The sequence below is a fragment of the Euleptes europaea genome, chromosome 1 (genome assembly GCF_029931775.1).
Source record: "Euleptes europaea isolate rEulEur1 chromosome 1, rEulEur1.hap1, whole genome shotgun sequence".
Taxonomy (NCBI): Eukaryota; Metazoa; Chordata; class Lepidosauria; order Squamata; family Sphaerodactylidae; genus Euleptes; species Euleptes europaea.
Window position 1 is genome coordinate 54,757,240 of NC_079312.1, and position 14,768 is coordinate 54,772,007.

The following is a 14,768-nucleotide window of genomic DNA, read 5'->3' on the forward strand; positions in this document are numbered from 1 at the left end:
CCATAGAGTCCAATTGAAAAAACAGCCGTTTTCTCCAGGTGAACTGATCTCTATTGGCTGGAGATCAGTTGTAATAGCAGGAGATCTTCAGTTAGTACCTGGAAGTTGACAACCCTATTTATGGGTGGAAATGAGTCATTGAAGCTTTTAAAGGCATGAAGATCCTATTAAGATCCTATTAACAGTGCATTCCTGAGAGGAATGCATGTGCCGGGCTCCACCCAGCGCAAAAATATGCCAACTAAAAGGTGGTGTATCTTGGGGGGGGGGAAAGGGGGCATTCCCAAGCGGAAATGGCTCAAGAGGCTGCCTAATGGCACCCCCGCCCCCTGGCTGGTGCTGTAACACCCCGGGAATGCCTCCTGGGATGCCATTACGCCCCGGGAACGTCTCCCGGGACACCATAATGCCCCAGGAACGCCTCCGGGTTGCTGCTGCGGCTTTTGCCGGCGGCTGGACGCCGGCGGCAGGCTCCGCCGGTGTTCGGGCCTGGCAATGCCGTGCCAGTGGCTGGAGACCGGCTTCCTGCACGGCACGCCAGCGCTGGGGCCATTAACACCGGCATGCTCCTCCCAGACGCTGGCACTGTGGGCCCTTGCTCCGGCGTGGGCCCTCGTCGGGCTCGAAAGTGCTTTGGGCGCGGCCGCTGGCATGGCTCAGGAATGGCCTGTAAGCCTCTATTAAAGAACAAGACATTTTTCTCTAGGCAGTTGGCTACTCTGACCAGAAACTGCCCAGTCCTAGCCCGACATGCTAAGCAGTACTATACTACACTTTCCCCCATGTAATGCATACAAATACATACAGGGATTTCTGGGGTTTACATGGTTGTGCAGCAGGTAGAAATTCAACTGACAGAGCTAATAATAAGTTTTATAGTACTATTTTATAGCTTCTGAAAACAAAACCCACTGAGTTCCTGATCATATTATGGTCTTCAGGGGACAAAAAATAAAATGTAAATGTATACTTTAGCGCTGCTCATGTTTTGCCACAGCTGCTCGTTCAAGTCAGTTTCTCTTATTGTAGCTTTGTAGTTACACATTTCTGAATTTAAAAAACCTAACATTTCCAACATCAAGATTATTAATATACAGTGCAATCTTATGCAGTTACTGCAGTCTAAGCCATTGAAATTAATGAAATAATGAGAAAGCAGTAAATCTTCATAGGATTACACAGTCTCTCTCTCTGTGTGTATACCATCAAGTTGCAGCTAACTTGTGGTGACCCCGTAGAGTTTTCAAGGCGAGAGACATTCAGATATGGTTTGCCATTTTCTGCTTCCATGTGGGCTGAGAGAGTTCTGAGAGAACTGTGACTGGATCAAGGTCACCCAGCAGGCTTCATGTGGAGGAGTGGGGAATCGAACTCTGTTCTCCACATTAGAGTCTGCCGCTCTTAACCATTACACAAATAGTCTAGTAAGTTATATTTTATACATTATAGAAAGGACATAATAAGAGACATAATCCATTCAGAGGTAATCATTTTTAAATCCCTGTTCTCCTGAAAGGAAGAAAGCATATGCTTAGCTCTCCCACTAAAGTCACTGGGAGAAATACCAGAGAATTCTGGCCATGTTTACTCAGATATAAACCTCAATGAGTTCAATGGTGCTTATTAGTGGGTGAAGGTGCGTAGTCTTGCAGCCTTAAAGTAAATAGCAATAAAGTGCCTGCAGTCAGCGGGGCTGTGAAAAAAAGATAAAAACGCAAGGCATACATCCTGTCCACATACCACCCTCCAAGGTAGTTCTGCCTCCCAACTCTCCTGCTTTTTCCTCACCATGACCCCCCTCAAGATCTCTTTTTCACTTTTCTTCAGAAGATTCAGCCCTGCCACCAACTACCCCCAGAGTCGGATGAAACCACATAGGATGCAGATTGATTGGTCACGAAAGTTTCTTCCTTTCCAGCTTTCTTCAGTTGACTCAATAGGATTTCTCCAGGAACATCCGGCCTGGCTGCTGAGTGGTGGATTTGGTTCTTGCTGAATTTTTCTGGCTCTGATGGTGAATGAGTGGACGGAAACGATGCCAATTTATCAAGCCGCAGAGGAAAAGAAGAGCACATGCATGGAGCTTGGCCATGGTGGTTGTGGGCTTACATAATTAGAAAATACCAGGCATTTATATGTCCAGTATTTTCTCAGTTTATTTACTGGACAGAAAGGGCAAATACTGGACTGTCCATTTCAAAACCAGACCCCTGGCAACTCTGCCCAGAACATTTTGCAGTGTGGTGGTGGGGATTAAGGACTTTCAGCAAAATAATGTCCATAAGAATTGTCATGTTGGATCAGACCAAAGTCCTTCTAGACCAGCATTATGTTTTTCAGCAATGGACATAAAGATGCCCTGGGAAACAAAACCACGTGGCAAGAATAATTCCCTGTTGTTTCTCTAGAAGTTGCTCCTTATGTCTGCAAAATGAATTAACTCTCCCAGGGGAGCAAAGGTTCCTTTTCCATAAACTTGCAGAAGTGCAGAAAAACTAGTGCAGAAAATTGTTCCAGGTGGTTTACAATGATATCTATCACACACCATAAAATGTCTATAATAAAACCTAACCTCCATGAACTTGCCTTATTACTCCTTCTAATAGTCAAATGCTTGGTTCTCATTAATGATCTCTGAAATGGTTCTCTGAAATGATCAAAAGTGGGCCACTCCCATATAAGGTAGCGATTTCTACATAATTCTAAAAGATGCTGAAAATCAGCAGTTGGGAAAACAACAACAGAAGGAGTCTAGGAAAAACCAACCTGCTTAAGATCACCTAGAAACAAAGAGGGGAAGAATTTGGGGGTGGGAAAGCAAGCTAAGTGTAGGAGAATAACTGCCCATTTTGTTACTTATGGAAGCTGCTTTAGCTCCTGTAGTACAAAGCTTCTTTTTTGCTTTCTAGCAGCATAGAATTAGGCCTTACTCTCTACAGAGGGTGAACTAAAACACAGAAGCAGCCTTTTGCCCAAGGCTGCTCCATGAAGCCATAGCTGTGATGGGTTTTCAAACCACATCTCCCATGTCACATTCCAATATGCTATCCTATTCCAGTACCAAGGGAGCCTAAAATATTATGTGTCCATTTAAAAAGTGGGAAGGTTTGGTTTTATTTTTCTTCTGAAAAGCCATCATCTATTTTTTCCTCATGAAAAATGATGGCTGATACCTTTGGCACCTTAAAGTATAGGGCACCAGACAACCCTCCCCCTGTCTTTCCAAACATGTGTGGTGTTGTGAGGCAACTCAGCTTGAAGAGCAGCATTAACAGCCTCTGGTTCTCCCAACTGGAAAGATATCTACTGTGTAGCAACCTCCAGAATTTTTCCACCTTGGGGCCCAAGCCCAGACATCACCCTGACAACTTACAATAACATAAATAAAAATAACTTCCAGATGAGCGATGTATGTGATGCTTTGTTTTGTTGGCTGTTGGGCTTCATTGGCTGGAATTCTTCAGCAAATTGGCTCGCTGCAATAGTGTAATAGTAATGACAACAAACAACACTGCCCATTTAAATCCTCTCTTTCGCCTCCAAAAATATAGGAGCTACAGGGCCAAAAAAAGAATGATCAGCCATCTCTCAAGAAGAATGTGGCTATTGAAAAAACAGGCAGCTCTCAGCAATACTGCACAACCTTGCATTATATCCAGCTCATAAATGGAATCATATACAACAGACTTAAGTGCCCCAAGGACCCCTATTTTGATTTTAATTTTTGACCACCATGACTGGCTGCTGTGGCAAGCAGCACATTAAAGGAAAGGAGTTCTGCCTACTCCAAGCCTTTGTCCCATGCATTTTCACATGATTGCTGCTACTATCTACTGAAGTGGGAGGCATCTACAAGTAAGGGGCTCATGGATCCTTCAGAGTACCTTGAGGACTGTCCCCACTCCTCACGCCCTAGTTTGAGAAATGCTGTTAGAGAACATAAAGCTATGATATTACAAAGAAGAAGAGTTGGTTTTTATACCCTGCTTTTCTCTACTTTTTAAGGAGTCTCAAAGTGGCTTACATTCACCTTCCCTTCTCCCTGCAACAGACACCTTGTGAGGTAGGTGAGGCTGAGAGAGTTCAGAGAGAACTGTGACTAGCCCAAGGTTACCCAGCAGGCTTTATATGGAGGAATGGGGAAACCAATCCGGTTCTCCAGATTAGAGTCCACCGTAGGGTTGTGCAAATATAAAAAATTAAAAAAATGGTAAATTTCGGATTTGGGTTTATTGGGCCCAGTTGTTTTAGGTAAACCTGGAATAAGCCGAATACCCATACCAGTAAATGTCGGTATTCGGTTTATTACCGGGTTTACTGAAAAATTCAGGCCCATTATAGTCTATGGGGATTTTTTTGAAGCTCCTGTGGGGCCATTTTTGGAGGTTGAGTCCCCAAATTTGCAGTGTGGCTGCAAGGGACTCTCCTTAGATGGTCACTGAAGTTTGGTGAACTTTGGGACAAGGGGTCCAATTTTATGGGCTCGCAAAGGGGTCATCCCCATCCTTCAGGCATTTGTGAGCTGAGCTGTCCATTGGTTTTCAGATTCAGAAGTTCAGCATTGCCAAGGACTGGTGGAAAAAGCCAATTGATAGGCCGGTGCCTCAAAGTCTGGGGGCACCCTTCCTATCTGGGGTGCACAGAATGATATCCATGCAAATTAGCTTCCAAACTGAGGAAAACATCTTAAATGCAAGAAAAATAAGGCATGGAAAACATTTCTTTTGGTGGTAAATGATATCCTGTGAACAGTCCTTTATTATGGTAATCAAAAATCTGATTTCAAGAGATGGTCACGGTGCGGAGAAACAAAGCCTCTACTCGGGGTGACCTTCAGTTTCAGAGCAGGTTTTTTTTTTGGGGGGGGGGGTGATATCGTAGCCAGCCGAAATCATGATGAAGGCAGCTCTTGTGAAGGAGGTTGCTCATCCTTATGGGTTAGCAGTCTTCTTCAAAAGCCCAATATGTAATTGTAGAAGCTGTTTTTTATTTGGGGGTATATCCCTCCGGATGGAACTGGGTGAGTCCTGTCTTTTAAAGTTCAGATCAGCCCACTGCCTGGTTGGTCAGACCAAGTTTGCTCCGATTACACGACCCCGGCCTCAAAAGGGCCCCAACTATTGGGCCTTAACAAAACCAGTTAAAAGAAGAAAGAAAAATGGGAGAAAGCACAGAGCCGTGCTTCTGAGCAAAGGGGGATAGCCAAATCCGAAAAAGCCGAATATTTATTCAGCTTTTTCGGTAATCCCCTATTCAGCTTTGAGAAGAACCCCAGGTTTTGGAGTTCGGTAAACCCGAAGCCCGAAAATTACCGAAACAGCTGATTTTGGGTCTTTTTTTGGTTTGGGTTTATCGATATTCACAACCCTAGTCCACCACTCTAGTCAACCCTAGTCAATCACTACAATATGCAGGGAATAATTTGTCTATCCCAATTTGTGTCTATGGATTTGTATGAATACCAAGCATAGGATGAATGTCCCTAGAATAACTTGGGGAATATCTCTGTGGTGGCTATGCGGGGGGAGAGAAGGAAGACTGAGGCAACTGCCCACTGGACTGAGGAATTCCCAGCCCCCCACTCTGGCCTCTCATATGAATTCTTTAATCCCCAAGTGTTCACAGCCAGGTAAAAAGAGGTACACAGGCTGTGATTAAAGGGTTGGTTGCATGTAAGCTGTGTGCTCCCTAAAGGGCTCTTATTAGGGAACCTACTAGTGTGTGTGTGTAAAGTGCCAAGGCTGTAATTATTTATGAGGTAAATAGAAATAACCTTTTCATAGCTATTTGACTAGACAGACAAGACACAGATTTAATTGAACAACAAATGTTTATTTAACAGAAAATAGAGCATTTAACAGGATAAATGTTTTGTGTGGATTGCTTCAATATACAAAGTGAAACTGGTTTTCAGCTTCACCCTCATAGGTTACAAGCTTTCCCCAATGAATGTAACCACTTTCTAGCTGAGTCTCAGTTAATATAAATAAACCCTGAGGGGAGATTTCGTTCTGCTTTCTTCAGATAGATTACCTCAGCTTTCAAGGTTTCACTGGAACCTTTTCCATAACAGACAGGATCTCTCCAGGTTCAAGGTTGCTGTTTTAACACTCCTGTCCAGTAACAAGATGCTTATTTATGTCATTAAAACAAGATTTCTTACCTAAATTGACCCCCAAATCCTAATCAAAGCCAAATAAAAACTTGGCTAAACTGACATTCTTACTCAGATTAGTTTATAGCCCTGGAGGAGAGGCGGGACTTTGGGGGATGATCGCCACAATCTCCTTAACACGGATTCTCCATGTCTTCATTTCTGTGTTCAGCGGGCTCTAGAGTTGCCAGCTCTGTATTAAGAAATGCCTGGAGATTTTGGGGGTGGAGCCTGAGGAGGGCAGGGTTTGGAGAGGGGAGGGACTTCAATAGGATATAATGCCATAGAGTCCACCTTCCAAAGCAGCCATTTTCTCAAGGTGAACTGATCTCTGTCACCTGGAGATCAGTTGTAATAGCAGGAGATCTCTAGCCACTAGGGCTGTTGATTCGGTTCGTCCTGAACTGAAAAACAGCCGAATTTCTCCCGATTCAGCAATTTTTAGTTCGGGACGAACTGAACTAAAAAAAAGGCGAGAAACGGGGGAGCCAAATTGGCCGACTTTGGGGTGTTCGGCGAATACATTCGGCAGATTCGGGGTTCGCCCACCCCACGTGCCTTCACGGGGCTACCATGAAGGGGCGCGGGGGGCTCTTTAAACAGATCTGCGCCTTCCAGCTGGGAGGCACAGATCTGTTTAAAGAGCCCCCCCGCGCCTTCATGGAAGCCCCGTGAAGGCGTGTGGAGTCGAATTTCTCCCGAACTCCAGATCTCGCGCCGAATTTCGCAGATCCAAAGCGGGGGAGTTTGGACTTTGGCAAGTCCCGAATTAAAAAGGGCCAAATTTTGCCGAAGCCGAACTTTACCGAATTTTTTTTTCAACAGCCCTACTAGCCACCACCTAGAGGCTGCCAACCCTAGCTAGTTCTAGCCTGGCCAGCCTTGAGCAGGAAGTGCCTGACCATGCTGGATTGCTGGGCAGTGTGGGAGGATGCCTCCGGGGTTTGGATGACCCCAGTTGCAGGAGCAGCCCCCTAGACCATCAGCCCACCGGGACTCTTCCAGGTGGCCCTAACGGCTAACCCACCTCAGACTACCATGCAGTTCCTCTGATGGAATGGCATTTCCATTTGTGGAAGAGGGGGTTGCAATTTCCATCAATTCCCCTCCTACTGCAGACCCCCACTTTATCCTCTGTGATGCTCAGGAACAAAATTTCCTGGGGAGGGGCTCAGTGGGCTGTACCAGAGGGATGTAGGAAAGTCCCACACCATGAGGTCTGCAGATGATGCCGTTCTCTGTGTGTGAGTTATTTACCTTCAAGGCTCAGCTGACTTATAGTGACCCTGCAGGGTTTTCAAGGCAAGAACCACATTCAGAGGTGGTTTGCCATTGCCTGCCTGTGCGTGGGCTGAGAGAGTTCTGAGAGAACTGTGACTGGGCCAGGGTCACCCAGCAGGCTGCATGTGGAGGAGTGGGGAATCAAACCCAGTTCTCCAGATTAGACTCTGCTGCTCTTAACTACTGCACCACGCTGGCTCTCCAAATGTTGTTCTGCCAAGAACTAATTCCAAACTGTAATTCAACACAGGAACGAGCAGGGTTGCAAAGACTTGATACCCATTGTAATAAGGAAGGGTCTTGATCTTGCAAGGTGCTGATTGACAGTACTGAGGTGCTCGAATGGTGGAGTTATCTTTGCCTGTGGCACATGGGGAAGCACCTTACCATTTTTGTGGTGGCGCCATGTGAATTACACTGTGGCCTGGGCTCCTGACCCTGCTAGTTCACACGCCATCTCTCTGGCTAATCTAAAAATAGCTGCATAAATCAACCTAACGAGGCAGCGGGTTCAGATATCTCTCCATCTGCCTTAAAAATAAATGCCCTGTGCTGCTATCTTGGACCGAGGCACTGTTCCTTGTGTGGATATAAAAAGAAGAAGAAAACACCTGGCAGGGCATTGAGTGCAGCGGCCGCAGGGCAAAGTTTCCGCAGTAAACATATTTGTGTTTGTTCAGTGAGGGTTGCCTTCAAAAGGTGGGGGAGGGAGGCAGCAGGTGCTAGGACTGTGGATCTGCTGCTGCTCCCTCTGCTTCCTTTCATGGTTTCAGCTTACAAAGGGAACAGGTAAATGACTTCCGTGCGGTTAAATGACAGCCTGCAAACAGACTGCTCTGAAAAAGCTGTAAACACTGGACATTCCAACATGCTTTATAAACAGCATTCTCCCCCCCCCCCGGGGGGAAAACGTAGGGATAATTTTGAATTTTTCATTCCAGCGGTTTCAATGTGTAAATCCCATTTTGAACAGTCCCTTGTGAGAAGAAAGCTGAGGTTCTTTTCATTCCCTTTTTGTTTCCTTGCAGTGGACCCTTTCCCAAAAAATGTATCTGTTTTTAACATCATGTGTGCATCAGTACAATCAGCATTAAGCTTACATTTTGTTTATAAGCGCTAGGACATGTTCTCCGGTTGCCCTGGGCCTTTCATCTAAGGCCTTTTATCTTCCTTCCTATTTGGAGTCTCTGGTTAGTCTAAAGTTATCTAGAACCTTTATGCACTCAAGATTTAATTGCCCTTTTTCAATGGTTTTGCTGGGCCGTCTGCTGAAGACCCCTTTTTCAGACAGGCTACTTCCCTGCCCTCTTCAGTCACTGGACTCATTGGCACATATCCTTATGCAATGCCCTTATGTGTCCTAACTTAGGCTAAAATGGAGTATGCCATGTTTTAATAAATGATCCACATTTTCTCGAGCAACTTTAGAGCAAAAGGTTCGGTTCCTTTTAGAGGACTCTGACATGGGCAGCTCATTCCTGAAGGGAGGGCCTGCGCTGGTGGCTGGAGGCAACGCAGCAGCACTGCCTCCAAAGGCGGATTCAGCCCCCCACCACTGAAGCCAGGAAGCTGCCCTTACTTGCAAGTCCCATGGAACCACTCCATAGTGTTCCACAGGGCTATGCCACCTAAAAAGGTGACATAAATGCTGGTAATGGCAAAGGGGGTGTTTCCGTCCTGAAAGGGGGTTAGGAAGCCACCTAAATGTGGCTCCATTCCCGGAATGCCCCCTGGGGCGACGGTGCACCTGGGACAACAGAGATGCACCAGTGGGAGGCCGAGCTGGTGTCCCGGGGCTACGTTGCCAGCTTCCGCACCACAACGCCGGCATATGTGCCCGTCGCGGTGGCACAAGTGGCTTAGTGCTGGTGCAAGTGGAGGGAAGCCGCCGCGCGTCCTTCCGTACCTTTTAAGACTTTTCGTCCTCCAAGGTCAGGAATGGGCCCTCAATGTACTTATTTTGTTCCTTGTTTTTGGAGGCTGCAAAGAAGAGTTGAAGGAAAGTGTTTTTAGATATGGATATTATTTAAGTTTTATGGTTCTATTGCTCAAGACCTCGGTCTAAAAACAGGGGGTTTGAGTTAAAATGAGTTTATAGGTGCTGCATATTGTATGTATAAATGCAAGTGTACAATGTACAAACAAATGTACAAAAACAGCTGCAAAAATGGAGAACCAAAAGTTTTGACAAAAATATAAATATAGTATAAAAATATATAAACAAGTAAAGAAATAGGGAACATTCACTCACACCTGGATAAATGCAGAAGACCCTTTGCCATGATGTTAACTTATTGAGATGGCCATATGTAACAACCTTCTCTGCTGGGTGTAGGCTGGTAAACAGCACCACATCATAGGGTAGCCAGGACAAGTATAGCAACTAGCAGGAGGGTTGGAGGCAGGGAAAACGTGGGGAGGTGTTATTGTGAGTGTGATGATGTCACTTCTGGGGAAAAACTGGAAATGACAGGGATCTCTATGGTAGAACCATAATATTTCCAGCTATTCCTAGAGCTACTGCCATCACTTCCAGGTTTTCCCTGAAGACAATGTCATCATGCTTGTGATGCCAAGCCCAGCTGGGGGCTTGGCAGCCCTGTCTCTCAGAGGGGTTGTCTTGGGTGATGGGAAGGGCCTGCTTTGGTAATCTGTAACTCTCCCTTAACTTAGATGAGGGAAAACACCTTGGCTTCCCTCCCTCTCTGGGTTTAGTACAAGAAGGATCCCAGCTTCCCCAGCTTCTCTTTGTGCCGTGTAGTGGATCTGAAGAGCCCCAGGGTAGACAAACCAGCACACACCCTGGGTTCCTCCTTTCAGATGACTCATCACATCAGGGATATCCATAGTGATTCTGGGACAACTAAGGCACTGACTTAAAAATACAAGAGAAGATGGATAAGTCACAAAAAAAAAGAAAAAGAAACTCACAATATAGTACAGTCTAACTATATCTATTAGGATTTCTGTAGCCTTACTTCCTCTGCTTGAAGAAGTTAGGAGCCTAAACCAGCTACGGCTCCTCAAATCAAGCCTCCAGCAACCAATTGCTTTTCCTCCAACTATCATCAGCATTCTGTGGCAATAGACTGTTCACTGGCACCACGCCTGTTTAATGACATTGAGAATGAAAACTATAAACTGTACAAACAAATCCACAAAATCAGCTGCGAAAGGGGAAAACAAAAAGTATTCACACACACACACATATAAATGTAAATATGAGAAGAAAAGAGTCTTCCTCTATGAAGGAAGCCACGGCCCTCAGTTTACAAGACCTGAGCAAGGCTGTTAACGATAGGACTTGCCATGAGTCAGAAGCAACTTGACGGCACTTAACGCACACACACACACCTACACATGGGCTTTATTCTGCTTTGAGATTCAAATATACTATTAGCTGTGATTATTTCATCTCACCCACCTAATTTCTATCAGGGTTCAGTGCCAATAATTTTAATTCCAAGGCTGACCTTTGGAACATATGAAGGGAGGATGAATTAAATGGTAGCCCCCTGGGAAGGTATAGAGTACATTTTCCTTGTGGCTGTGGAGAGCTGCCATATGCTAGAGTACAGGGAAGGAATACTAGTTCAGAGTGGTGTTGAAGAGTTGAGCTACAAATTAAGTACTGCACCTCCTCTGGATTTAAGACACCTGTCTCAGCCTGTTGCTTCCTACTGTTCAACCCTTGGTATACATTTAAGTAGGGTTGCCAGGTCCCTATTGGCCACCAGCGGGAGGCTTTGGGGGCAGAGCCTGAGGAGGGCAGGGTTTGGAGAGGGGAGGGACTTCAATGCCATAGAGTCCAATGGCCAAAGCGACCATTTTCTCCAGGAGAACTGATCTCTATTGGCTGGAGATCAGTTGTAATAGCAGGAGAGCTCCAGCTACTACCTGGAGGTTGGCAACCCTACAGGTGGCACCTGGAGATCTCCCATTATCACAATTGATCTCCAAATGGCCAAAATCATTTCCCCTGGAGAAAACGGCTGCTTTGGAAGATGAACTCTATAGCATTATACCCTGCTGAGGTCCCTCCCTTCCCCAAACCTTCTATGAGTAAGGCAAATTAGAACTTAGCAGATGAAGGATTCCATGTGCAGCTGTAAGAGAAGCAGACAGTAGTGCTATAGCAGGAGACCTTCTGGCCTGGCCCTGTTCTCCACTTTTGCTTAACAGACTGGCTTGGGGAGAAATGGGGGAGCAGCTCTTTGGTGTTGTGCTAACAGATGATGCAAAACTGGAAGTGACATCATTGTGTTGGCATGGCACTCTAGGATTCACCCAAAGCTCTATGATATAACCAGAATTTTGGGTGAATCCTAGAACATCACCCCAATGTGATGATGCCACTTCCAGTTTTGTACTGGAAGTGACATTACATGTTGGTGTGATGCTGAAGAGATTGTCCCACCTCACAAATTCTCACTGGGTGGCTAGCTATGGCAGTATGGCAGTAGGCCCTTTGACTGTGTTGGGGTTTTGGTCTACTGCATTAATCACCCAGGACTGGACACCAGGGCACTTGATTTTTTCTGTTGTTTTTGTCACAGTTATCCCTGTGACTACAACTGGCTCCTTTGAGAGTTACTGTGGCACACAGGTTAGTTTTTGACAAGACAAGAACGAGGGAGCCCATGGTTCAAACCTACACGGTGTCATGAAGCTTAGTCGGTGACTTTGGGCCAGTCACCATCTCTCAGTCTAACTTATCTCATAGGGTTGTTGTGAAGATAAAAATCGGGGGGGGGGGGGGGGGTTGATCATGTATGCTTTCCTGAAGGAAAGGCAGGAAATGTGAGTTATAATAATATCTGACCTCTCCACGGAGCTTGTTGCTAGAGATGTCACGAGTATTATCCACATCCCGCAATGTAAGAACAATGGTTGTGAGGAGATGAGAAAATATTGTGGTTGGGGAGTGCTAACAAAATTTGATATCTAGCAACATTAATAAAAAATATCTGGATCCCCCATTAAAATGTCTGAGTTCTGCATCCATTGTATCTAACAAATATTGGTTGGAAAGATCCTTATAGTTGGTACACCCATTTTTTTGTTTCCGAAATGTTGTGGATGATTGGCTCTAATTCTGCTGTTAACTGTTTTAGAAAATTGAACAACATGAGGTCATGTTCTTGTTTTTCCTCCTCAACTGCATGTCTGAAGCATTCCTTTAGAAAGGAGACGGAGGCATAAAGAGCAAGCCATGAACAGTGCTAGATCTGTGTTTCACCTGTGAAACATTTCAGATTCATAGAACTGTAAATGCTGTCATTCAAGTAATCATGGGAGATAAATAATGGCATGTTACCAGTCAGCTACTTTTATTTGTGAACATACTTCTTTAAAAAACCCTCTATATTTACTGCCAGCTTGGAATGGAGAGGCACAGAGTTCTAGGAGGCTCTGTTCTTTTTCTTTAAAAAAAATGTTCCAGAAATGGAAATCCTGGTAAACAGTGGACTATTCCTTGATTCTATTCCCTTCTGGATACATAAAAAAATGAACTACTGGTTATTTTGTGGATCCTGAACAGAAACAGAAAACTGGATGAGGAAGTCAAATCTACAGTTCCTTTGATGTAAATACTGGACTGTAGCAATATTCTTTTCCTTTGCGGAACTATATAGGAATGTTGTACTCATGGCACAGCTGAGGTTTCCCTGTATCTCAGAGGGGTCAAAGATTGTTCCTAATGTAATGGAATTTTCATAGGTTATCCGGGCTGTGTGACCATGGTCTTGGTATTTTCTTTCCTGACGTTTCACCAGCAGCTGTGGCCGGCATCTTCAGAGGAGAACACTGAAGGACAGTGTCTCTCAGTGTCAAGTGTGTAGGAAGAGTAATATATGGTCAGAAAGGGGTTGGGTTTGAGCTGAATCATTGTCCTGCAAAAAGTAACAAAGGTAATGTGCTAATCATTGTCCTGTAAGTATCCAGATAATGTGCTAATGAGGGTGTGGTATGTTAATATGGAACCATTGTATCCTGAAGTGATCTGTTAATGTGTGAAATCCAAAACTAATCTGCATGGCTATTGTTGACTGTAGTCTTTGTTAATCTGGAGGTTTTCAGGACAGGAAGCCAAGCCTTATTCATTCTTAAACTCTCTTCTTTTCTGTTAAAGTTGTGCTGATGTTTATGAATTTCAATGGCTTCTCTGTGCAATCTGACAAAATAGTTGGTAGAATTGTCCAGTCTTTCAGTGTCTTGGAATAAGACCCTGTGTCCTGTTTGTGTCAGTCCATGTTCAGCCACTGCTGATTTCTCAGGTTGGCCCAGTCTGCAGTATCTTTCATGTATCTTTCATGTTCTTTTATCCTTGTTTGTATGCTGCGTTTTGTTGTCCCGATGTAAACTTGTCCACAGCTGCAAGGTATACGATATACTCCTGCAGAGGTGAGGGGGTCTCTTTTGTCTTTTGCTGATCGTAGCATTTGTTGTATTTTGCTACGATCAGCAAAAGACAAAAGAGACCCCCTCACACATTTCACACATTAACAGATCACTTCAGGATACAATGGTTCCATATTAACATACCACACCCTCATTAGCACATTATCTTGATACTTACAGGACAATGGTTAGCACATTACCTTTGTTACTTTTTGCAGGACAATGATTCAGCTCAAACCCAACCCCTTTCTGACTATATATTACTCTTCCTACACACTTGACACTGAGAGACACTGTCCTTCAGTGTTACTCCTCTGAAGATGCCGGCCACAGCTGCTGGCGAAACGTCAGGAAAGAAAATACCAAGACCACGGTTACACAGCCCGGATAACCTACGAAAACCAATGAACTCTGACCGTGAAAGCCTTTGACAATATTTTAATGGAATTTTGTTTGCAGAAATAGCAGACAATTGTATTTTTGTGGAGCAGCACACCACATTGGGGAAATTTATGGATCAATCAGATCCAAACTGTGCCCATTCTTAAATATAGTATAATTCTGTCTCTGAACAGATTTCAGACATTTTTGAGGAGCAGACATGTCTCTGGGACACATCATGTATGTATAGGGTTGCCAGGTCCTACTTGGCCTTGGGTGGGAGCTTGTTCTCCATGGGTTTGTGTGTGAGTGACCCCCCCCCTCAGCTGGCCTACTTCTGCCCGCCAGCTAGCTGAGGGTCGCTAGCAGCCTGGTGAGTTGGCAGGCAGTTGGCAGTTGGGAACCCTACGTATGTGCCATCCAGTTCATTCTGAGAATTGTAGTTCCCTGACATCTATTAGCAGGCCCCCTTGGGAACTACAGTTCCTACAATGAACCCAATGCCAAGAGCATGATATTTCTAAGGCACCTGGCAGGGAGGGAAGAGGAG